We start from the raw sequence: 22,112 nt of genomic DNA on the forward strand, positions 1-22,112 counted from the left end.
AACCTTATTAGCTGGACCACATACACTGCCTTCCTCCTTCCATGGATGGCCTGTCCCCACCCCACCCCCATCATACCTATTCCATTTCCTCACCTCCTATTGTTCTCTATTTAACTCATTTCATTGTATCTACTTTTGTCAAAGACACCAGTGACCTCCATCTTCATAAATCCAGTGATCCATCCACTATGCTCACCTTCCCCATTCCAGGCATGGAATTCTGGACCCTGCCCCCACCCCAATCATTAACTTACCTGCCCTAGGGGATGCTGGCCTTGTTGCCTATCCCTGGGAATACCATTTCCTCCAAAAGATATTTCAGATTTTACAGAATACTCTTGCCTTTAGGGTCACACAGGGCCTAGTGGGTTCCATTCTCTTTAGGAGTCCCCTGGGGTGGGGATGGAAAGAGGCAGAGAAAAGTAAGCTCACACTCTCTTGAAGTCATCCCACCAGGGGCAAACTGCCAAACCAAATGTCCCTCTTTGGGCATAGCCATAAAGCTATCTACAAACAAATGGATTTTTAGAAGGTGGAAATATCAGTGGCTCTCAGGACTAGAAAAGGCTCTGGGGACCATCCATTCTATTCTGCTCATTTTGCAGAGAAGGGATGGGAGACCCTATAATGTAAGGGACTCACATAAGGTCATGCAGACCAACATAGTGATACTGCATCCCTGGGAAGAATTTCTTCAGCAATTCAGTACCCTTAGCATAGTGTACTGTCTCTGGTCAGGTTCACTAGAAGCAAAATCCTGAGAGGGGATTTATTTAAAAGGCATTTATTAAGGTAACAATATCAGAGAAACTGCATGGCAGGGAGTGAAATAGGATAGGAAGGAGAAGAAATTAAGCAAGAATGTAGTTCAGGTGATGGTAATGTCTAGCCATAGCCTGATTGTGCAGAGGGCTCTAGAGCAAAACTGTATCACAGAACTTAGCCATCTTAAAACAAGGTTGCCGGGCTTTTATGCTTCTGCTCCAGCTACTTATTAGCTACAGGCTGTTCTAAGGTAGTTGTCACTACTCTCAGGTACTTCCAGGCCAAGTGGCTCTAGACTCTGAAGGGCAATAATTCCAAAAGGGTTTCCAGTGTAATCTGTTAATAGCAACACCTCTAGCAGTGAGGGAATGGATGCACTGAATGGTCAAAGGGGTCCCAGGAGATCGGGGAGGGGGTAGCAGTGGGCACCAAAATGTCTGCTGCAGAGGTTAAGAGAAAGTTCTCTAGATCCTAGCGTAACAAGTAGCAATTACCGTCAGCTGTGTGACCTTGAGCAAGTCACTCAACCTCTCAAAGCCTTGGTTCCCAAGTCTGAAAAGTAAGAAAATAATCCTCCTTCATAGGGTTGTTGGGAACATTTAGTGAACGAGTTCCTGTGAAGTGTAAAGCCCAGCAACCACAGTTTAGCAAGGATTATTGTGATTATTAGTACTTATTATTAATAATTATATTACTAAAATGATAAGTAATTAGAATGATGATAAAATTGATGGGCCAAAAAGTGGAGCTATATGAAGTCACTCTCCGTCGCTCACTGTCCAAGGGAACCGGGTATGCATGGTCCACATCTCGACAGCAAAATCAGAATTATCCAAGGAGTGGCATTATTTTTATCCACAATGTGGGTATAAATGTGTGCCTTTGGTGCTCCCAGCTCACCACTGAGATAATTAACCAGAAGCAATTACAGTGCACTTGGCAAATTGCAGCTTTGCCCTCTTTGCGAGGGACATGTTTTATTTATACTTCCTCCCTCGTGGCTTGCTGATTGATCACATCCCAAGTCCAATATTTAAAGGTGAGTTGCTGACACAGACTCCACCTGGGTTTCCCTTAGGGTTCTCACACACTTGAGTCTGGGCGAGAAATTTCCCCATCTTTATGAATGCAGCCATCTCTCTGACAATCCACATTTGGCTGGGTCCCGATGCCCCTGCCCCTGGCACATTTGCAGAGTCCTCCTTGTTGAGTATCGCCAGTGAATCAGTGCCATGCCCTGAGCTAGACATCTCATCTCCTCTGCTTTTTCTTCTCCAATTTCAGAACTGTGGTAAGCCAGTGCACTTTTAGAATATTGAATTCACAGAAGGCTTTCAAAGTGGATGTTAAAAGTGGAGATCCCAGTAATGCTATTTCTGGGAATCTGGAGGACATAAACTGGAATGTGGATTTATGCTGAGATTTATGTGCAAGTTGGTCATCTGAGTATTTCAGATGGAGGCAGGGAATGAAATGTCCTAACAATCAAAGTTTGATATGGCATGTCCAGACATGAGATAGCAGTCAGACATTAAGATAATAAAAACAAAGTGTTTAAGTAGAAAAAAATATTGATGAGTGGCTTTTCTGTATAAAATGAGTTTCTTTCATATATTACCCCCATGACCATTTGTATTCGTATTTTTATTGATAGAAGTTTGATATTAATTCTTTGAAGTATAGTGAGTTACTGATATTTTAATAAACAATACTCTTCCAAATATTAAAGGCTCAAAGCACATAAACTCTTCCTTTTTTTTAAAGGATTTTATTTATTTATTTGAGAGAGAGCATGCACATGCAAGAACGAGCGGGGGGGAGGGGCAGAGGGAGAGGAAGAGAGAATCTCAAGCAGACTCCCTGTTGAGCACAGAGCCTGACTTGGGGCTCCATCTCACAATCCTGAGATCCTGACCTGAGCTAAAATCAAGAGTTGGATGTTTAACCGACTGAGGCACCTAGGTACGTACCCCTCTTGAATTTCTGAACACAGCATCTATACTTCTGCATTGAATGAAACAGAAAAATACTACCCATAAGAAATCCTATATCTTGACTATGTTCTCATTTCTCATCAAAATCTATAACCATGACTTTCTCTTTCCTCACAGGAGCAAAAAAAGAGATCTACCTTTGATGGGTGCAAGGTAAGAAAGAAAAGGAGGAATGGCGTTATTTTGTCCCCATGAGAAATGCCAGAACAGTGTGGTGAGTTTCATTTAACCACATGGTATTGCAAGCAATTACCACATCCTCTCCTTTCCCTGCCTCCACATTCTGAGTACCTCCAGTGGTGTCAACTGTAAAATATCATCTCTATTACTCTATAAGAAAAGACTTAAAGTAAACAGGATAAACACTTACTTCATACTTTGAACATTATATTTCATCCTGATACACTGGCACCTAATCTCTGTTTAAAACGAGCTTCAGTCACTCATTTTTTATTTAGAAATTATTTATTTATACCCTACACATTTCAACTACTGTATTAGGCCCAGAAAATAAAAATGACGATGAAGTAATCTCTGCCCAGAGGGAGCCCAGAGTTAGTGGGGAAAAAAAAAAACACATGTTATTTTAAAAAAAGAGAGATTATTCATTGAAGACTGACACTAACACATGCTAGAAAGAAAAGCAGGAATTTCACCTAGTTGAAGTAAATGGAAACTGAGCTGACATTTGAAGGATGAATAAGATTTAACTAAGAAAAAAATAGGAGAGGAGGGGAGACCAGCCCAAGAAGAGAGACAGCTTGTGCAATGGCCCTGAGGTAGAGCATATGACCTTGTCAATAGAAACTGGATTCAAGGGACGCTTTGGTGGCTTAATGGTTGGACATCTGCCTTTGGCTCAGGTCGTGATCCCCGGGTCCTGGGATCAAGTCCTGCATCAGGGTCCCCACAGGGAGACTGTTTCTCCCTCTGCCTGTGTCTCTGTCTCTGTGTGGATGTCCTTCATGAATAAATAAGTAAAATCTTAAAAAAAAAAAAAAAAAAAAGAAACTGGAATCAAGAAAGAGCGGGGGAAACATAGCATAAAGTGAGACTAGAAGGTTTGGGTAGGCAGGAGTAACACTGTAAAGGGCCCTTTTACTGGACAATGTTGGATGCCTATCCAGCATCTAATCTACCTTTTTCAATAGAATTCCAATTTTTTTTTTAGGTTATACCTTCCACACAGCTTATGTAATGCAGAAGAGGATAGCACCCTCAGCTCCAGGGACGGGTTCTAATAGGTCTAACTTGATCCTTCCAGATCCCAGGTTTAAGCACTGCAGAGGGACCAGAGTAGGAATGTAATCTAAACTAGGCCAATCAGACCCCCAAAGGATGGGAAGAAGTTCGCCCCTTGATGGGGAGAGGCCTTTCTCTCCCTCTAGGCATAAAGAAGGAAGCCTGTTGACCTAATTGCTGCTGTCAGCCATGGGATGAAGCCAATTGGGTGGACAGTAAAGAGGACAGATGGGAAGAAACTTGGTCCTTGACCATATTTGTTATGTCACTAAATCAAGCAACCCTGATTTACCTCTGGACTTCTTATAATGCAAGATAATAAATTTCCTTGTTGTCCAAGCCAATTTGAGCCAGGTTTTCTGACACCCACCTCCAAAAACATCACACTGGATATGTCCTTGTGCATAAGGATTGTTGCCTTTATCCCAAGCAGAACACTGTTCTGGAATGTGGGTGAAGAGTACATAATTCTGAGAAAAACTTTAGGAATGGGATCTGGTACATTCCCAACTATTCCCAACCACTGCCCCAACTATTCTGATGTTAAATGAAAATGCAGAAAATAAAATTCCTTGTACACAATCCCATCTGAGTTAAGCACCCATGTACACGCACAGACACAGACACAGACTTAAGGAAAGAGTGGCAAGAAATGTTAAATGCTTGCTCCAAGGAGGGGATTATTACTAGAGTTTTAATTCTGTTAGATTTGGTTTAGTTTGGTTCTTTATGTTCTTCAGTACTTCCTGACTTTCCTACATGAATATACTCTCCTTGTTATAATTAGACATCAAAAAAAAATAGGTCTGTTTTCCATCTAAATTTATACTCCCTGTCACAAAAGAGGCTTTTTAATTTGTTTAATATAATGGCCAAAAGAAAACAAAGAAGTAGCATATCTAACATAACCTATTGGAAAAGATGAACATTTCTAGTCTTTATCTATACAGTTATGGATTTTTCATTGGTCATGTAATAGAATAGACTATCTTGAGAGCATGAGAATGTCCCGTGCTCACTCTAAATCCTCAATTTATAAAATAGTTATTCTTGCTCATTTTCAAGTCCCATTATATAAAATAGAGACACTTGCAAATTGTGAGACCCTCAGGAGATATCATTTAGCATCTTTGGAAAACATAATATTTAATTATCATAGCATGAGGTAGTTTTAATGGCACATTCTAACATTGAGATTGAAAACTGATTTCTGAGAGGAAAATTAAGTGATATTTCCACTCACATGCTTTATTTAAATACAAACTACATGCATAATTATCCTTGATCTCCACTGCCACTTAAAAATAAAAAAGTGAAAATATGAAATACTCATGGAGTTTTTCTTTCTCCATGACGACAGTTACCAAAATGTGTGATAATTACCAAATACCCTCTACATGGTTCATGTACCACTTATGGGTTGGAAGGCCCTGTTTGCTCTACTATAGGATTAAAATTCCAAAGCTAATCTTCCTGCAATCAGACTCATTTGAGACAAGTTTTATTGCAGGAAGGAAGATGGTATCATATTTATTAATTATCTTTAGATATAAAATTTGCATTTTTTATTCAGTCTTTGCTCACCTATATACTTCCTCCCTTTCCCCTCCTCCCAAAAGTAATACATTGATCTTCTTATTTTGCATTACCCATCTACTCTCTAAAATGGCAGGGGCATTTGTAGATTAACAAAGCCAGACAGCCTAACAGATACATCAGAGGTGGTATCTCCCTCTGCAGGTCCTGCCTCTGTAGTAAGTGAGAGATGATAAAGGAAGAGCTGGTAGGCCCTAGGGTGGGACACAGATACTCTGGTTCTTACCCCTGTGAGCATGTGGTAGGACTGCACTTCTCTGAAAATAGGATGGTTGGGATGCCTGGGTGGCTCAGTGGTTGAGCAACTGCCTTCAGCTTAGGTCATGATCCCAAGATCCTGGGGTCGAGTCCCACATCAGGCTCCCCACAGGGAGCCTGCTTCTTCCTCTGCCTGTGTCTCTGCATCTCTCTCTGTCTCTCATGAATAAATAAAATATTTTTAAAAAAAGAAAAGAAAATAGGATGGTTGTATGACTTCTCATGGCCAATGGTTTGTGTATACACGTGATGAGAGTCACTTCTAAGTAGAAGTTTAAAGAGCTAAGCCTGGGAGGTGGTAGAAGCAGATGTCAAGGTCAAACCTCCAACAGTGTGAGTCCACCATGAGCAGAGGCTTACCCCCAACCAGCACTGGAGAAACAGATTCTGTTAAGTTAAGCCACTGTGATTTGGGGATTGTTTGTTACTGCAGCATAACCAGCCTATACTGATTGTACAGAAAAAAAAAAAAAAAAAAAACGGAAAAGAGATTTTGAATTCATTCAAAGGCCTTTCATGCTTCTGTTGAGATGCTCATTCTCCATTTGGTAAACTGTAAGTAAACTCAATGAACTCCATACAAAGTACAAAACCATCTTAGAAATGCTTAATGGTCATGGTGTTATAATCAGAATCTTTTTGTTATAAGCTTGAGTTAAGTAGTTTAACTCTGACACCATGTTTACTGGGTTACTGGGATGAATTTATGGACAGCTGTGAACTTTCTAAAGGGGAGTTTTTAATTTCAGGTTTTCATGTTGATGATAAAAAAAAATCCATCAATATGAGCATATTCTGCATAACTTGGATGGCCAACCTATTCAAGGCAATTGCCAAAGCCCAAGTTTACATTAGTGTTTACATTTCTTCTGGCACCCAATGGTAGTATTTTGTCAAGGCCTAGGGAGTAAAGAACTGAATTAGACATAACATTGAAGTGCTACATTTGTGCCAAAGGAGCTATCAAGAAGCCAACGTGGTCAGCATCTTGTTTTGAGCAAAGATTTGGTTCCAGAAAAACCATATCCCCTTATAACATTAATGTTGTCAATTTGAATTTTACTGCTTTCATTGTTTGGTTTTCATGTAACCTGTAAATTTGTGGGGTTTTTTTTCTTTTACAGTTTTATAAGAACTACAGACATATGAAGTACCTGCCTACTTTTCTGCAATATATGTTTAAGTAATATTATAATACAAACAGTAAAAGTCTACACTTGAGTGGTGTTTAGAGTGTGGTTCTAGGATCATTCTTCCTTTAAAAAACCCATAAATAAATAAAAAACAATTCATTTAATTAGAGGTTTAAAATGGCCCCAAACATTGTTCATTTCAGACAGGCTCAAAGCAGATCTCCCTCTTGGAGTATGTTGAGTTACTTGAATTTATTCTCCCAAACTTTATCCACAAAAGTTATCTGAAAACAAAAGTTAGCTCTAGGGTTCTGTGAATCTCCACCTCATGCTTTTGACAGAAGTAACCAGAGAGAAAAAGAAAGATGGGAGCTCTGAAAACCAGAAAAGAATCAGAAAGGATGAAATGAAGGCATTTGTGGTCCTTTTCAAAGGCAAGACCCATTGTAGCAAAAGAGATCTTTCCTTGCACTGACGTCAGTGGGACAGGAAGGCTGCTCTCTCACCATCTTTATACATGTAGTTCTTTGTTACCTTGTTAAGAGCAAGAAGGAATTAATGTGATATTTAAGAATTGGGGCATTCTCCACTGAAAACGCTGGCCACAATAGGATCAAAGCAGACTATTCCAACCAGGCACAATGTAGTTCCAGTCCCATTTTTATTAGAGATTGAATCATTTATTTTTGCTAAGCTTTTTAACTAATAAACACTAGCTTTTGTTTCCTGAGACATGTTTCCTCATTACACCTAAGCTACCCATGCCTAAAGATGTACCTAGAGAAGCAGTGGCACATACTAGAAAAGAGGGGCCGATGCAGACCAGTCCCTAAATCCCAGCCACGTCAGACAGAGTGCACATATGCACCATCAATAGGATCATGCATATGAAAGTACTTAGAAATCAGCACAATGCTGTCCTGACATAAAATGAAATCAATGAAGGAGAAGAGAAAGATGTTAGTGAAGGTGGTGAAGACGATGATAGGCTGGATTCTGTTATGGGTTCAGAATAACTGAGTTATCATGTATCATGTACAAAGTCACTCCGGAGAGGAGAAAACCCTGGTGAGACAAGCGCTCTGCCCTCAGCCAGCTTCCAGGCCAGGAGGGAGGTAAAGCAAGAAAATACTCCATCACAGGAGAAGACTGTGGAAAAGAGGGCTCAGTTCTGCTCAAAACAAAGGTTCTTAGCCATTTGGGTTTCTGGCCTAGTTTGAGAGCAGGCCTCTGGACAGAGCCTCGTCTCTTGGCCCCTGGGATGGTTAATTTTATGTAGCCACTTGACTGGTCATGATTTGTTGTTGTCCCACCCCCATGCTAGGCAGTGGGCTCCCAATTCTACGGGAAACCTTGAGCTGCAGTCAGCCTTCATGGAATTTACAGCAGAGCTGTTTGTGTAGAGTTGTTTCCTGCTCTGACCACACTCTTATATATGCTCAGGAAGCACAAATCTCACACGTTCCCCATATTACACCATCTTTCTTTGGTGCCATTTACTGTGAAATTGTACCTTGCACCTCCATGTGGCAGGCAGTAGCTGTGCACTCAGCTTTGTGCTCCATCCGCTCAGTCACTATGCTTGGAATTTCCTCATTGTTAGAAACAAATTAACTTCACACATTCATCAAAATGTGATGGTTCACCTGTAAAGGACCGAGGCCATGCACACCATTTGAGGAATAATGTCCCAGAAGAGTAGGAAGGCAAATTCTGTCCATACTGTGAGTTTATTGACTGCCACTCAGTATTCTGGATTTGAAGAGCACTTCTGCAAAACACTTCCCCACCACCTTAAATCTGTTCAACTCTGTATTTTAAAGGGAAAATGCAATTCATCTGATCCTGATTTGTTTGCACTTAACTCATCACAATGTTGTTTTGAAGAAGCTGATGTGCAAAAAGCCTTTTCATCAGCTTTGTGAAGAGCTTTTCTCTTCAAGGGGAAAAAAGAATCAGACAGTGTTTACTGAAGGTAAACAAACCAAAGCCTTAAAAAAAAAAAAAAAAAATCCAAGTTTATTTCTAAAGCCTGAACTCACCAAAGGTCAAGGGGGTTTGAGACTTACAGTCCCCGCTCCCTCACTTGAAAAAAGAATGTGGCCCAGAATCAACTGCCTGGCCTTCCAGGCAGAAGCTGGCAAGGCCCTACCGAATGTTCCAGAGCTTCGATGTATGTTTGCTGCAGCCAATAAACACTCCTAATGATGCTCTCAACAAAAGCCCATATTTTGAGCCTTGTTTTCTCTTTTCTTTTCATGTTGTTTCTCTCAGTGAAAGGATCAAAGCAGTGAGGCTACTTTTTCCCCACTCAATCAGACAGGAGTTCTTTGAAGTAAATGTGGTTTTTTGCTTTTGCTTTTTTTTCTTTTGCTCCTTAAGGAAGAATCTCTATAATCAGAGGCTGACTTTGTAAATTTCCTGACACTAGTCCCTTAGCAGGTGCGTGTATGTCATAGGAAGCAGAGCCTGTGCTGTCTTTTTCTTGGATTTCCCCTTCTTGTCTTCCACTTGATGAGATCCACTGGGTTATTTTAATGTGCCCAGGATGGTTGAGAACATCTAAAGACAACATCATCCATTCATCAAAAACATATAAAGACAAAGACACAAGAGTTCAGCTGAACAGAAAAATAAATCAGGGACTTTTGAAAAGGCATTTGTAGTTACAGCTTAAGGCTGTCTTGTAAAAAAAAAAAAAAAGTATCAAAATAACACCATTAATGATCATCTCAGAAGCAAAATGAAGCTGAAAGCTTGTTACTATGGTTCTTGCTTCCAGGGGGAATTCAGAATATCTTATAAAAAATAATGGGATGGTGAATAAAAAAAAAAAAAGATGCTGAAGTCAAGTTGAACATGAGTTCTTTGGGAGCCTTCCAGTGGCATGTAATGTATAAAACCAGAGATTCACCAAGAATGGGTATCTTCTCATGGGTGATGAATGATTAATAATAGTAGCTAATGCAAATTGAGCACTTACTATGTTCCGGCAGTTGTACCAAACACTTTAATTTCTTTTAAGCTTCAAACCAGCCCTATCAAAGCCAGTGTCCGTGTTAGTCCTAGTTCCTTGACAAGCCTCCCACCTGAGGTTTAAAAGACCCAAGATCAACACAGATTGAAAGTGGCTGAGCTGGAACCCAACCCCAGGTCTGTCTGATGCCAAAGCCCAGGCTCTGGTTTATCATAAGTGGTACATGCGCTTTATCAGCAACCTGTTACTTATAGTCACATTCTTGCTGCTCAAAGGCTGAAGTCATGTCTGTCTGGGTTAAACACACTGAGGCAATAATCAAATTGATTTGAATAAAATTCCTTTCTCGCTATTAATTAACTCAAGGAAAGAAATTGTTTTACAGATGTTTCCAGACATTTCTCTCCACACTGCCCTTTGTAGAGTGGTAGTATGGACCTACTTCCCTGTACATTTTCCACATCAAAGATGCAATAGGATTATCGAAACCCATCAAACTACATTTAAAATGCCAGCATTTTATCATATGTAAGTTATACCTCAGAACAAGTTGTTTCAAAAAGAAAGATCCCAGAACATTCAATGGGACATGCTGTCAATATGTTTTCGGATATGTCCTCAATTTTACATCAAATTATTCTTAAGTTAGATGCTGCGACATTGCCCCTTGTGCATGTTAGTTCCCTATAGATCAACTTTTAAAAGCTTTAAAATAAAACATGCTTGTGCCATATAATCTTCAATGATTTTCACCTTCATTCTAGGATACATTTTAACCTAGAGGGAAGATTTTCTGTACCAGTAAGTGCACTAGGTGAATGGGACTTCTTTCACTGTCTTCCTTCTTTGCCTTCCTTCTAGCTTCCCCTCCTCCTGCCCCAACACTCAGCTGGACTACATCTCCCAGTCTCCCCTGCAGGTAGGTCATAGCCCTGTGACTGAGTTCTGCCCAATAAGATATGAGCAGAAGTGATGTGTGTCAAAACCTCCTCAAGTCTCTGCTCCACTCTTTTTCCCATCTACTGTCTGCAAGTGACGAATTCTGAAACCTTTGAGGCACAAGACACAGAAACCTGGGTCTCTAAATCGGAGTGTAAGAGATCACCTTCCCATCCAGCACCTTTAGAGGAGCAAGGACTCATTTCTGTGGTGTTAAGCCAGTGCAACATGGGGATTTTATATTACAACTAGCGCTAGTGTACCTGTAGGCTTTCTTTCTTTGCCTTTTTTTCTTTCTTTCAATAATATCTGCTGTAGGATTGTCTACATCCCTTAGAGACCAGCTCAATGTACCAAAATTAAAAGACTCTTCAGAGAAATGCTATAGAACTTTGAAAAATGGGAATATTCAGAAAAGAAACTTCCCATTTATAAAGGCTGTTATCTGACTCATCATTCATTCACCCTTTTGTTGGAAATGGTCTTCCCACATTTCTTTGTGAAACCACCCTCCTCTGAGCCCAGCCATGTGATTTATTTTTTAAAATTATTTTCTTATTATTTTTCAAATGTTAAATTCAACTAATTAACATATAATGTATTATTAGTTTCAGAGATAGAGCTCAGTGATTCATCAGTTGCATACAACCCCCAGTGCTCATTACTTCCCATGTCCTCCTTAATGCCCGTCACCCACTTACCCCATCTGCCCACCCACCTCTCCTCCAGAAACCCTCTGTTTGTAGTTAGGAGCTAGACTCTGGAGCCAGCTACGTGATTTGGATGAGATGGAAACCCCATCAGTGTGTGAACCCAGATTGGTTTAGGCCAACCAGTACTCCTGACCCTCTGGCTCCAGTTGATTGGCCACTGAAACACAGGAGGGGCAGTGCTGAGTCCATCTAGCAAAGACAAGATTCCTCCCCTTCTGCCTAAGCTAATGCAAGAGGCCCTCTCACTCAGCCCAGAGAGTGCATTACAATGATGTTAGAGCCTGGAGCTCTGTGGCTTTTTTTTCTTTCAAGAATAACCTTTTTTTTTTTTTTTTTTTAAGAACAGTTTTAGGTTTTCAGCAAAATTGAGAAGAGATAGAGATTTCCCCTATACCTCTGGCCCCATACATGCTCAGCCTCCCCCACTACCAACATCCAACACCAGAGCAGTATTTTTGCTATGAACAATGAACCTACACTGACACATCTTGACCACACAAAGTCCATAGTTAACATTACAGATAGTTCTTGGTGTTGTACATCCCATGGGTTTGGACACCTGCATAATGACATGTTCTACTATTACATCATTCAGAATACTGTATCATATGGAATGGTTTCACTGCCTAAAAATCCTCTGATTTTTTTACTGATCTTTTCATTGTCACCAGAGTTTTGGCTTTTCCAGAATGTCATAGAGTTAGAATCATACAGTTTTCACATTGGCTTCTTTCACTTAGTAAGATGCATTTAAGTCTCCTCCATGTTTTTCTATGGCTTGATAGTGCTTCATTTTAGAGCCAAATAATATTCCCACTGTCTGAATGTGCCACAGTTTGTTTATCTATTCACCTACTGATAGACATCTTGGTCATTTTCAAGTTTTGGCAATTGTTAATAAAGCTCCTATAAACATCTACGTGCAAGTGTTCATGGACACAAGTTTTCAACTTCTTTGGGGAAATACCAAACTGCATAATTGCTAGATTGTGTGGTAAGAGCATGTTTAGTTTTATAAGATACCATCAAACTATATACGAAAGTGGTTGTATCATTTTGGATTCTTACCGGCAGTGAATGAGAGTTCCTGTTGCTCCACATCCTCTCCAGGACTCAGTGTTGTCAGTGTTCCAGATTCCAGCCATTCTAATAGATATATAGTGGTATCTCATTGTTGTTCTAATTTGCATTTCCCTAATGACTTATGACATGGAACATCCTGCCCTATGCTGATTGGCCATCTATACATCTTCTTTGGTGAGATGTTCTGTGGCTATTTTACTGCTGCCCGAGAGAAGCCAGCCTGCCAGGTGTGCTGTGTGAAGCCTGCAGATGGAGATGCTGCTCCATGGGGAAACTCTGAGGAATTAGGGGAAATGGGTCATAAAGGACTTCATCTTACTATCAAGATCAGCACTGACCTCTAGCATCTGGTCTTCTGGACTTCTCAGATTTTTAGGTATTACTCTCTTACAGTTCAACCAATTTGAGTTAAGTTTTCAGTCCTAAATTATGCAAATTTTCTATTCATTCACTCATTCTGAATTTTGCTGAGTAAGGGAGTATAATAATTACTATGAATTTCAAAATGGACCAAGGAAAACTCACTACTGAAGATACTTATCGAAATGTTCATATTATTGTCTGCTTTATGAAGATCGTTTTGTTTTTTTTTCCTTCTTTCACAATTAGTAAAGCTTCCAAATCAAGCCTAATGATAATGCTACAATCACTCCTGAAATGATCATGGAGCCTCAGAATTCAGGAAGAATTTGAGCAGGACCATAACTGACTGTCAAAGCATTAACAGGCAATGCATTTATTTGTACCTCCTGCACTGTAATATATACTCGTTATGCAAGTTAAAGTTATAATCACTTGTTCTAATGCATCATGTTTTCAAACCTTATGTGGAAAACAATATGTAACTCTAGCTCAGGTGGTGGTGTAACTCTAAGACCTTTCACCAATTGCTCTGAATCTTAGTTCACTCTCCCTGTGTCTCTGGTCCCCATGACCGTTTATTCATTCATTCATTCATTCATTCTATCATTTGTTCATTCTAAATTTGAGTGGGTACAGATTGATGATGTAGAAAAGTGACTGCTACAGGAACCTGTGATAGTGAGTGTGCCATTGAACCTGTAGTTACTTTTACTTTGTTTTCGTTCAGTCCTTTCTTATCTTGACTGCCTGTATAAGTCAATATTCTTTTGGTGACAAGTGACAAACCTCATCTCCCCCAAATGACATAATCAAGAGAGGGAGATAATCTACTGGCTGGGCAACCCACACACCCTGGGAAGGTCCAGCATGATTGGACCCAGGGCTTGGGCAGCACCAGGAGGCTATTCAGTCTCAGGCTCCTTGTGTCGTGTCTCTGATCTCTATGACCGCTTTCTCCTGATGTGGTCACCCTCTGCAGCTTGTGCTGTAATCACAGCTTCAAATCTAGCAGAAAAGAGCCTTCCCCAAGGGTACTGTTTGGTTCAAATGCCCATTTCTGAACCAATCACTGTGGCTGGCGTGGGGGGTAGGGTGAGGAATGCAATGCTCTGATTGGTCAGGACTGTATTGCTTATAAATCTTCTGGAACATCTTCCTGTCCTGTTCCCACCATAGCTACCAGCTGGGTGCTGTTTGCTCTTATCAAGCACAGGATAGCGGAAATGTGGTTGGTTTTACAGCCAGATGAATCTGAGTTCAAACCTAGTTCCATCTGTTTCTAGATTGAGTGAGCAATTAAGCTCTCTGAGCCGCAGTTTACTTATCAGTCCAGAGTAAACATGCAACAAGCATTAGATTCCTGTTCTCTTCTCATTATTTCTTATTGCAACAGCAGTGACACCTAGAGTTTTCCAGGCATGACCGATGGTCTCTGACGGTCCTAGGGGTATAATATAGCTTCCCAACATTTTGTGGCTAGGGCACTAAAACTAAACTGTACAAGTTCTGAGACTAAGAGAAACCATCCCTTTTTAGTGGAGAATTTGCCTTCACGTAGTAAACATTTTACTCCCAAAACGTATTTTGCTGACACAGTCATCACAGTTCTACAACTCAGCTAGCTAAGCTAAAAATGGAGAAATGGAGATAGACTAGCTTCTCTCCAGCACTCAAATGAGGATAGCAATCTTTTCCTGGAAGGAAGTGGCCCCCATTGGGGAGGTGACCGAATTCTAGGTGCTTTGCCAGCCCTTGCCCCTGACACTGCCACCTAGCGGGAGACAGGACTCTGGCCATTTGAGCAAGTTAGACTCTGACAGCCGCCCCCCCAACGCTCCCCACCCCCCCACCCCCCCCCACCCCCAGGAGTGGTAAACACCATGCCTGCCGCTTTAAGCAAACCCTCTATCTCCAAGTTTCCAAGTCCTTTTAAAGTAAACTAAGCTGTTTGCAAAGACAATGCCTTGACCAGTCCCAATAGGGCTAGACCAAGAGACTAGCTTGGTTTCCAGTAGTAGTAATAGCCACCCTAGAGTTGCTCACTGCAGAAGCCCTCCCAACTCAAGGTTTTTCTTCCCTTCCTCAATGCATCAAAACTTACCTGTTGTATGGCTCTTTCCCTCAGATCTTTGCCAACCACTCGATCAGCCAACCAACCTGATAATGTAATGCATTCTTGCCCATCATAGCATTTCCCAAATAATGTGTGGTTTTTCTGTTTTGTTTTGTTTTGTTTTTAAGCAGAAGCCTGTTTGAGACAAACTACCTGCCTCAACACAAAAAAGTACATCTAAAAATTCTGGTGGAGTAAGTGTGGTTGAGAAGATTCTCTGTGTGTCCTAGAAATCCTATCAGTTTAAGTTTGGCTCAAAGTACACCATACCATAGACACTGGGCTCAGGTCTTGAGGCAGTTAGAATTCCAGAGGAAACGTAGCTGTTGGTACATCTAAATTCCTGCCATGTTGTATTAAGCTTCTGGGTAGGGGGCTTTATAATTGCAATGCTTTCATCATTCTGTGCATTTTCTCACCAGGCTACATAAAACATCATTATAAAGTTCTCTTTTTTTTTGAAAATCTCCGGAAGGAAGTATCTATTTTATCAATCTACACTTTTAGAAACATTATGGTTCCAAGCTTTTTAAAGGAACTTCTTTTTTCTCTTCTGTTTTCTTTAGCTGACCTTCAGAGACTGACCCATTAAAGTGTGCCTGAAGTATGCAAAGCCCAAATGGAAAAGAGACACGTATTCATTTCACCTTGGGTTACTCCAACACTCTAACTCCTGCTTTTGAAAGGTGCATAGCAGTATTACCCCCATGGAGGTTCCTGTTCAAGATCCTGATAGACTGTAATTCTGGCTTACCCAAAAACCACTGAGGGATCGCTTCCCAGAGGAGTTTACTCTCCTCCCACAGGCCCCAAATCTTAGCGATTTGCACCCCAAAATAGACCGACACACATACCTCACTGATGCTCAATTTTAGTCCCAGTCACACCTGGATCTTATGCATTTTATAGGCACTTTAATATTGAGGACATTTCTTAGAAACAGACCTGTTTAAACTTCCATAAAATTGGCCAGAGAGAAGGTATTGACATGGCTGGGGCTGAGGCCACAAATTTTGAGAACTGACCTCTAATAACAGCAAGGATTGTCATTTTTGTCCAGGTTAGGAGGGATGGAATTGTTGGTTCAAACCTCTGCTTCCCTGTGCCATGAGACAGCTCAAACAGTGGAGAGAGCCCCAGCTGAGGAATCAGGAGACCTGAGACTCTGCCAAGAGCTAGAATGCTGTGAAGGTGACAAACTGTCCTCAAAGGCTCAGTCTCCCTGTTTGCAAAATGAGGTGGGGCATGGAAAGTTTGGCCTAAATCAGACTCAACCTCCTCATTGTTGGGACGCTAGGAGGGGAAGGCTTTCGCTTCCAAGAAACAGAGGAGAGGTGTGGACCTTCTCCCTACAAAGTATACTGAGATCCAAAATATTACCTAGATTTGAAGGCCCAAGAGTTATCAGGTTCAAACTGCCAAGCAAGGCACCCTCAAAACTTCCTTCTCCCAGCAAAATTACAGCAAGACAAATAGTTGATTCTTCTTTCTAGAACTCTGATGGTCATTCTCAAGTCTTCTTTTCCTTTCATCTCCACCCCCACATTTCATCTGCCATGATTACCTGTCATATGAACACAAGAGAAATGCAAGGTCCACTTCTCTCTACCTGCCCCACTTCCCACCTACTGCATGGTGGGACAGCCCTCACCCTCTCACTCTGACCTCCTATGGTCCATTCCATCACACACATGACTCCTCTGCCCATCGGCTCTCTCAGCCCATTGCCCACCACTCTCTACCACCAGCCTTACTTTCCTGTTTTCTGTACCCTTGTCTCTGCCAAACTCATTTCTGCTCTAAGGTCCCCTCTGCCCAGACCGCTCCATCCCTATAGGCTCACATAAGTCTCAGCTCAAATGCCAACCCCTCACCTCACATGGAGAAGCCTACCTCCAACACTTGCTTCCCATCCTCCTGCCTTGATGTCTTCACAGACATCACTCATCATGCATTCATCATTGACCAGTGTGATCCTGTTTCTGTATGGTTTCCTAGTTTACAATCCATCCCCCACCCCATCCTGCTACCAAAATGTAAGTCCTAGAGGAGGTCCTTGCTATGTATGGATTGTAAACTAGGATATTTGCTATGTTTCTGGGCCATGGTGGCTGCTTACTACATATCTGTTAAATTCATTAAATAAGATAATAGTTAAATCATTCCTTTGACATTGTATAATAAAACTAACAGACTGGCTCCTGTTTTAAAATATTTTAATTGATTCTCATGAAGACAGCAGTGGAATGCCATTAATTAGCCCTTAGAATTTATTTCTCTAGATTAAATTACTCTTATTCCTCTGAGCCTTCTCACCAGTGTTATTCTTGTCCTCTTAATCACTTTCCAGGACCTTCCCTGGAGGCTCTCCAATTTCTTCTTGTCCTCCCAAGAAGTTGGATAACCTTGCTCTTAGTGGGACCCATTCTGAACCTGCAGAGAAGTTAGGGCAATAACTCTGCATGGCAGAAGGCTTCAGAGTTTGGTTTTCTAAGCTGGCATAACTTCAGATCTGGCCACTTTCTAGCAAGGTCGCCTTGAACGAGGCCCTCTCTCTGCCTCCGTCTCCTCCTCTGTAAACCAGTGATGACAAAATCATCTCATAGGGCCGTCTGTAGTGAAGCTTCGCAGAGTTTTCTCCTACATAGCATTTAGCACAGGGCCTGGTACACACAAAAACCTCAGCAAATACTAACTATTGCTAATAATGAAACTAAAACTATAGCCACTTGAAATAAACAGGAGAGCGTAAAAGGGAGCTGAGCTGCTGAGCTGTATGCAGAAGGCATGTTAGATGATTTGGGATTTTGTAGGGAAGAAAAGGTAGGTGAAGGAACAGGTTATTTATTAGAACTCTGAATAAAGCAAAGAGGAAAAGAAAGCCTATCTGCCACCTGTGGTTGGAGTGGCACTCATGAAACAGACATCACTAATTGTAGTGTGCACAGTGAAAGAGCGTGGAACATGGAGTGGAAGCGTGTATAAGGGGGCAAAAGGTGAAGCTGCTCCAAAGGAAATAACACCTCCTTTCACTTGGTGCAAGATGAGCTAATGCAAGGATATCAACCCGGTTTCAGATTTCGCATACCGGCCTTTTTGAATGCAGAGACCCTCAGCCCCAGAGGAGAGGCAGAGGCCTGGCTTCATTTCCTTCAGGGCCCCGACCTCCACAGAGACACTGTAGCAGCCATCCTTGTCAATGGAAGGCCTCGGAGGTCCCAGTTGGCTGTGAGAGTCCTTGGGCATCAAACTCCGACTATTTTGAGGAGAGCACACACTTCGGTAATGATGAAGCACAAGTGTGCCTACCCTGAAGGCCCCCCGGAAATTACAATTTTCAAATGGAGTTGCGTGAGCCTCCAAAGACCTAGAGAGCAGGTTCAGTCAGGGCACCCAGATGGTAGAATACTAAACAGCCACAAAAAAGCATGAATCCGATCTCCACATTTTGATATAGAAAGATGCCCAAATATGTAGTTTACAGACAAAATCAAGGAGCAAGATTCTCTGTGGGATCCAGGTCAGAGAGAACCTTACCCTCCTCCTCTTCTTTACTCTACACATGCAGAGAGGAGTCCTACAGCAAACACCTCCCATCCCTGTCTACACCCTTGACTCATCCCTGACTCATGCCTCCCCAGGACAGCTGGCCATCCCCTGCGCCATGTTCCCTAAAGAGCAAGAAAGTGGAGAAAGAATCCAAGGCTTCCTAGATCTTGAGCTGCCTGCTTCTAGATGTGATAGGTGCTCAACCCATCTCTCCAGCTATCTCTCAGCCCTTTTCCTGGGCTTCATGTCCCCAGGTTAGAAACCTGTAGGATGGGGGCAAAGGAGAGGTGATCAGACCCACCCTTCTCTCTCTCTGTCTAGCTCCTCTTCCTACATTAGGGAGTAGGGATCAGGCCAGCCCTGCCCTGCTATGAGCCTGGCTATCTCCAATTTGAGGTGTCTTTATGGCCTTACCCTCCACCAACTCCTCCAGTCCAACCATTACCAGAAAGCTGTGAAAAATATAAAAGTTTAAAGATAAGAGTATGCTCCTGTATAATTGAATGCAGGCTAGCCCGGGGACTAGTTTACAACCAGTAGAATACGGCAAGAGTGATGGGATGTCCCTTTGTGATTAGGTGATATCAGACAGTAATTTCCAGATTGGAAGACTCTCTCTTGCTGGCTCTGATGAAGCCAGCTGCCATGGACAAGCCCACACAGTAAGGAACAGAGGGCAGCCTCTGGCCAATAGCCAGTAAGGATCTGAGGCCCTCCTCAGTCCCAGGGCTCACAAGGACTGCCAACAACCACATGCACTTGGAAGTGGGTCCATCCTCAGTCCAGTCTCAGGGAGCCCCCCAAGGCACCTTCCTTACAGGCTTGCAAGATCCTGAGCAAATGGCCCAGCAAGCTACACCTATCTGGACTCCTGACCTGCAGAACTGGCAAAATGATAAATGCGTGTTTCCTTAAGTCCCGAAGTTTATGGTATTAATTTGTTATGCAGCAATAGGCAACAGAAATAAGAAGCAAGATAAAATGAAAGGCTCTATAGTCTGGTGGTTAAGGGCCCAGGCTATGGAGCCCAGTTGCCTGCCTTCAAATCCTGCTCCCCACCCCTTCTACTTGACATCTCTAATACTGAATTTCCTCATCTTTAGCACAAGGGTAGGATTCGATGCCCACTCCCATCCTTACACTCAGCCTTGTAGTAAGGATCCTAAGAGTTAACGCAGGTGAAGTGCTTGAATCAATGCGTGTCCCGTCACAGCCCAATGGAATATTGGTGCTTGCTGGTTTGTGCCCGCTCATGCTCCTTGCTCTTGCCTCCAGAATACTTGAGCAATCATCTCTTAGGAGTACTGTAGAAATTTCTACATTCGAAGATAAAACCTTTCTATTTTTTATAATAAGCATTCATAAATTTATATTTGGAAAAAGCAAAAAATTCTTTTTAAAATTCTCATTAGCTTTCTGATGAGCCCTTCTGAGGATGGGATCTCTCTCAGGTTGCTATAAATGACAAATATCTGTGCAAACCAGCTTAAACAAAATGGGGAAGGAGTTATAGAAGGGACTCTGGGTGTGGCACAGAATAGGAGGCTAGTAAATGTCTAGGAGCCTTGCAGGAGGCTGCACTGGGGCCAGTTAGTATGGCTGATACAGCAGGCAAGGCTTCAGCCTCTCTTGGCCACGTGATCTCTCCCTGCACCTTTTCTTTTGGCTTCTCTCAGTTCAGAGTCGGAGGTGGTGATGACCCATGTTGTTTCTATGACCAGATATCCAACAAAACTGATTAGCTACTCCTTGTCCCAATCCCAAATTCCCTCAGAAGAGAATCTGATTGGTCAGATGAACCCTCATGGTCCTATCAGCAATGATGTGAGAGGGAAGTAGGGTCCCCTAATATAAACTGGATAGTTAATACTACACCAGGTAGTGGCAGGACGGGTTGCAAAGAGGAAGGGGAACGACATCCCCAAAGGGTGTCTGTATCTAGTCCATTCCTTCTTTTTGCTAAGGAACAGCAAAGGAATTGAGAGCAATGCCCAAGAAGCTTCCAGAGACTTCTGGACAAGAGATGGTGTTTGCCACGAATATTGGAAACCACTAGAAATATCTCATTTGGAAATGAATTTAACGTCTTTTTAATTGGTTGGATTCATCCTTTTCTCCTTGATACTCTAATCTGTATGAAGTTGTTGCTATCCTATTGGGCATAGAATACCAAAAGTAAAAGAAGGTGGCTCTGCCCAGTTGATACTCAGCCTCAGTGCCACAAGTTCACAATGTTTGTGGGGCCATGGGAATTGGTATTTACTATGCCAGTTCATGGGCCAGCGTGCACATTATCCATAACTTAACTTAAAGGAAAATGTGTCCCTCTTGCTTTATTCTCATAAAAGTAACAATTTTAAACAAAGTATGGCTCAGGTCCAAGGCAAACTCTGCATCTCATGCACTGATGCTAAAGATTAAAAAAAACCATCCAACTTGAAATTATACCTCACTTAGTAGAAACATTATCTGCAATTAGCATAATTATCCAGTGAACATTCAAAGGGGAAAAACTAATTACTAGGATCAGAGGTTCTCTGGGTTGGAAGGAAACTCATAGGTCAGTGTAAATACCTGCCCTCTCCCTTCACCCTCCCCAACCTCCAATAGGTATAGGAATTCCCTTTACCATGTCCCTATCCCCTACCAGGTAGACATTGATTCTGCTTCCCACCACCATCGAAACAGCACCTTCCATTTCTGGGTAACTCTAGCCATCAGGAAATCTTGACTCAAGTAGGACTAAAAGTTGACTTCCTTATAAAGTCTACCAGTTGGCACAACATCTGCCCAAACTTTGTGTCTGGAGCCTCATAAACAAATCCTTTTCTGCATACCAAGCAGAAATATCTCCTCACATTTGCAAAGTAAGCTATGCCCAGTGGCAGATATACTTGGTTGCCCACCCGGCTGCCATTTCTCACACCTCCTCTTTCTGAGCTAAGAAAATGCCAGTTTTGTTCCTTATAAGATGGGCAGAAATACACCTAAAGGGGCACCTGGGTGGCTCAGTGGTTGAGTATCTGCCTTTGGCTTAGGTTGTGATCCCAGGATCCTGGGATCAAGTCCCACATCAGGATCCCCACAGGGAGCCTGCTTCTCCCTCTGCCTATGTCTCTGCCTCTCTCTGCGTGTCTCTAATGAATAAATAAATAATATCTTTTTTTTTTAAAAAAAAAGGAAATAAATACACCCAAGAAGGAAAGAAAGGCATCCTTTCCCCAGCCCCAGAGATTAAGTTTAGTCAGTCTTTGAAACTGAAGGGCCAAAGGGATGAGCATCTGACACAGCCTGCCTACAGATATAAGGGAAGCCCACTGAGAAACTTTTGAAAAAGTTTTTGGTCCCTAATGGAAGGGTGATATGTTTGAAAGAGCCCAGGGGCTG

At 42.0% G+C, this 22,112-nt stretch overlaps 1 protein-coding gene and 1 long non-coding RNA gene across 7 annotated transcripts in view; one reads left to right on the forward strand and one right to left on the reverse strand.

Moving 5' to 3' along the window:
• CACNA2D3 (calcium voltage-gated channel auxiliary subunit alpha2delta 3) overlaps positions 1-22,112 on the reverse strand; it is a 945,794-nt gene that overhangs the window by 879,147 nt on the left and 44,535 nt on the right. The window lies entirely within an intron of this gene.
• On the forward strand, positions 12,821-13,508 carry LOC118351734 (uncharacterized). The gene is made up of 2 exons (XR_004807656.2): positions 12,821-13,076; positions 13,310-13,508. It is a non-coding gene; the product is annotated as an uncharacterized LOC118351734 (long non-coding RNA).

Source organism: Canis lupus, chromosome 20 (assembly GCF_003254725.2).
Source record: "Canis lupus dingo isolate Sandy chromosome 20, ASM325472v2, whole genome shotgun sequence".
NCBI classification, from domain to species: Eukaryota; Metazoa; Chordata; class Mammalia; order Carnivora; family Canidae; genus Canis; species Canis lupus.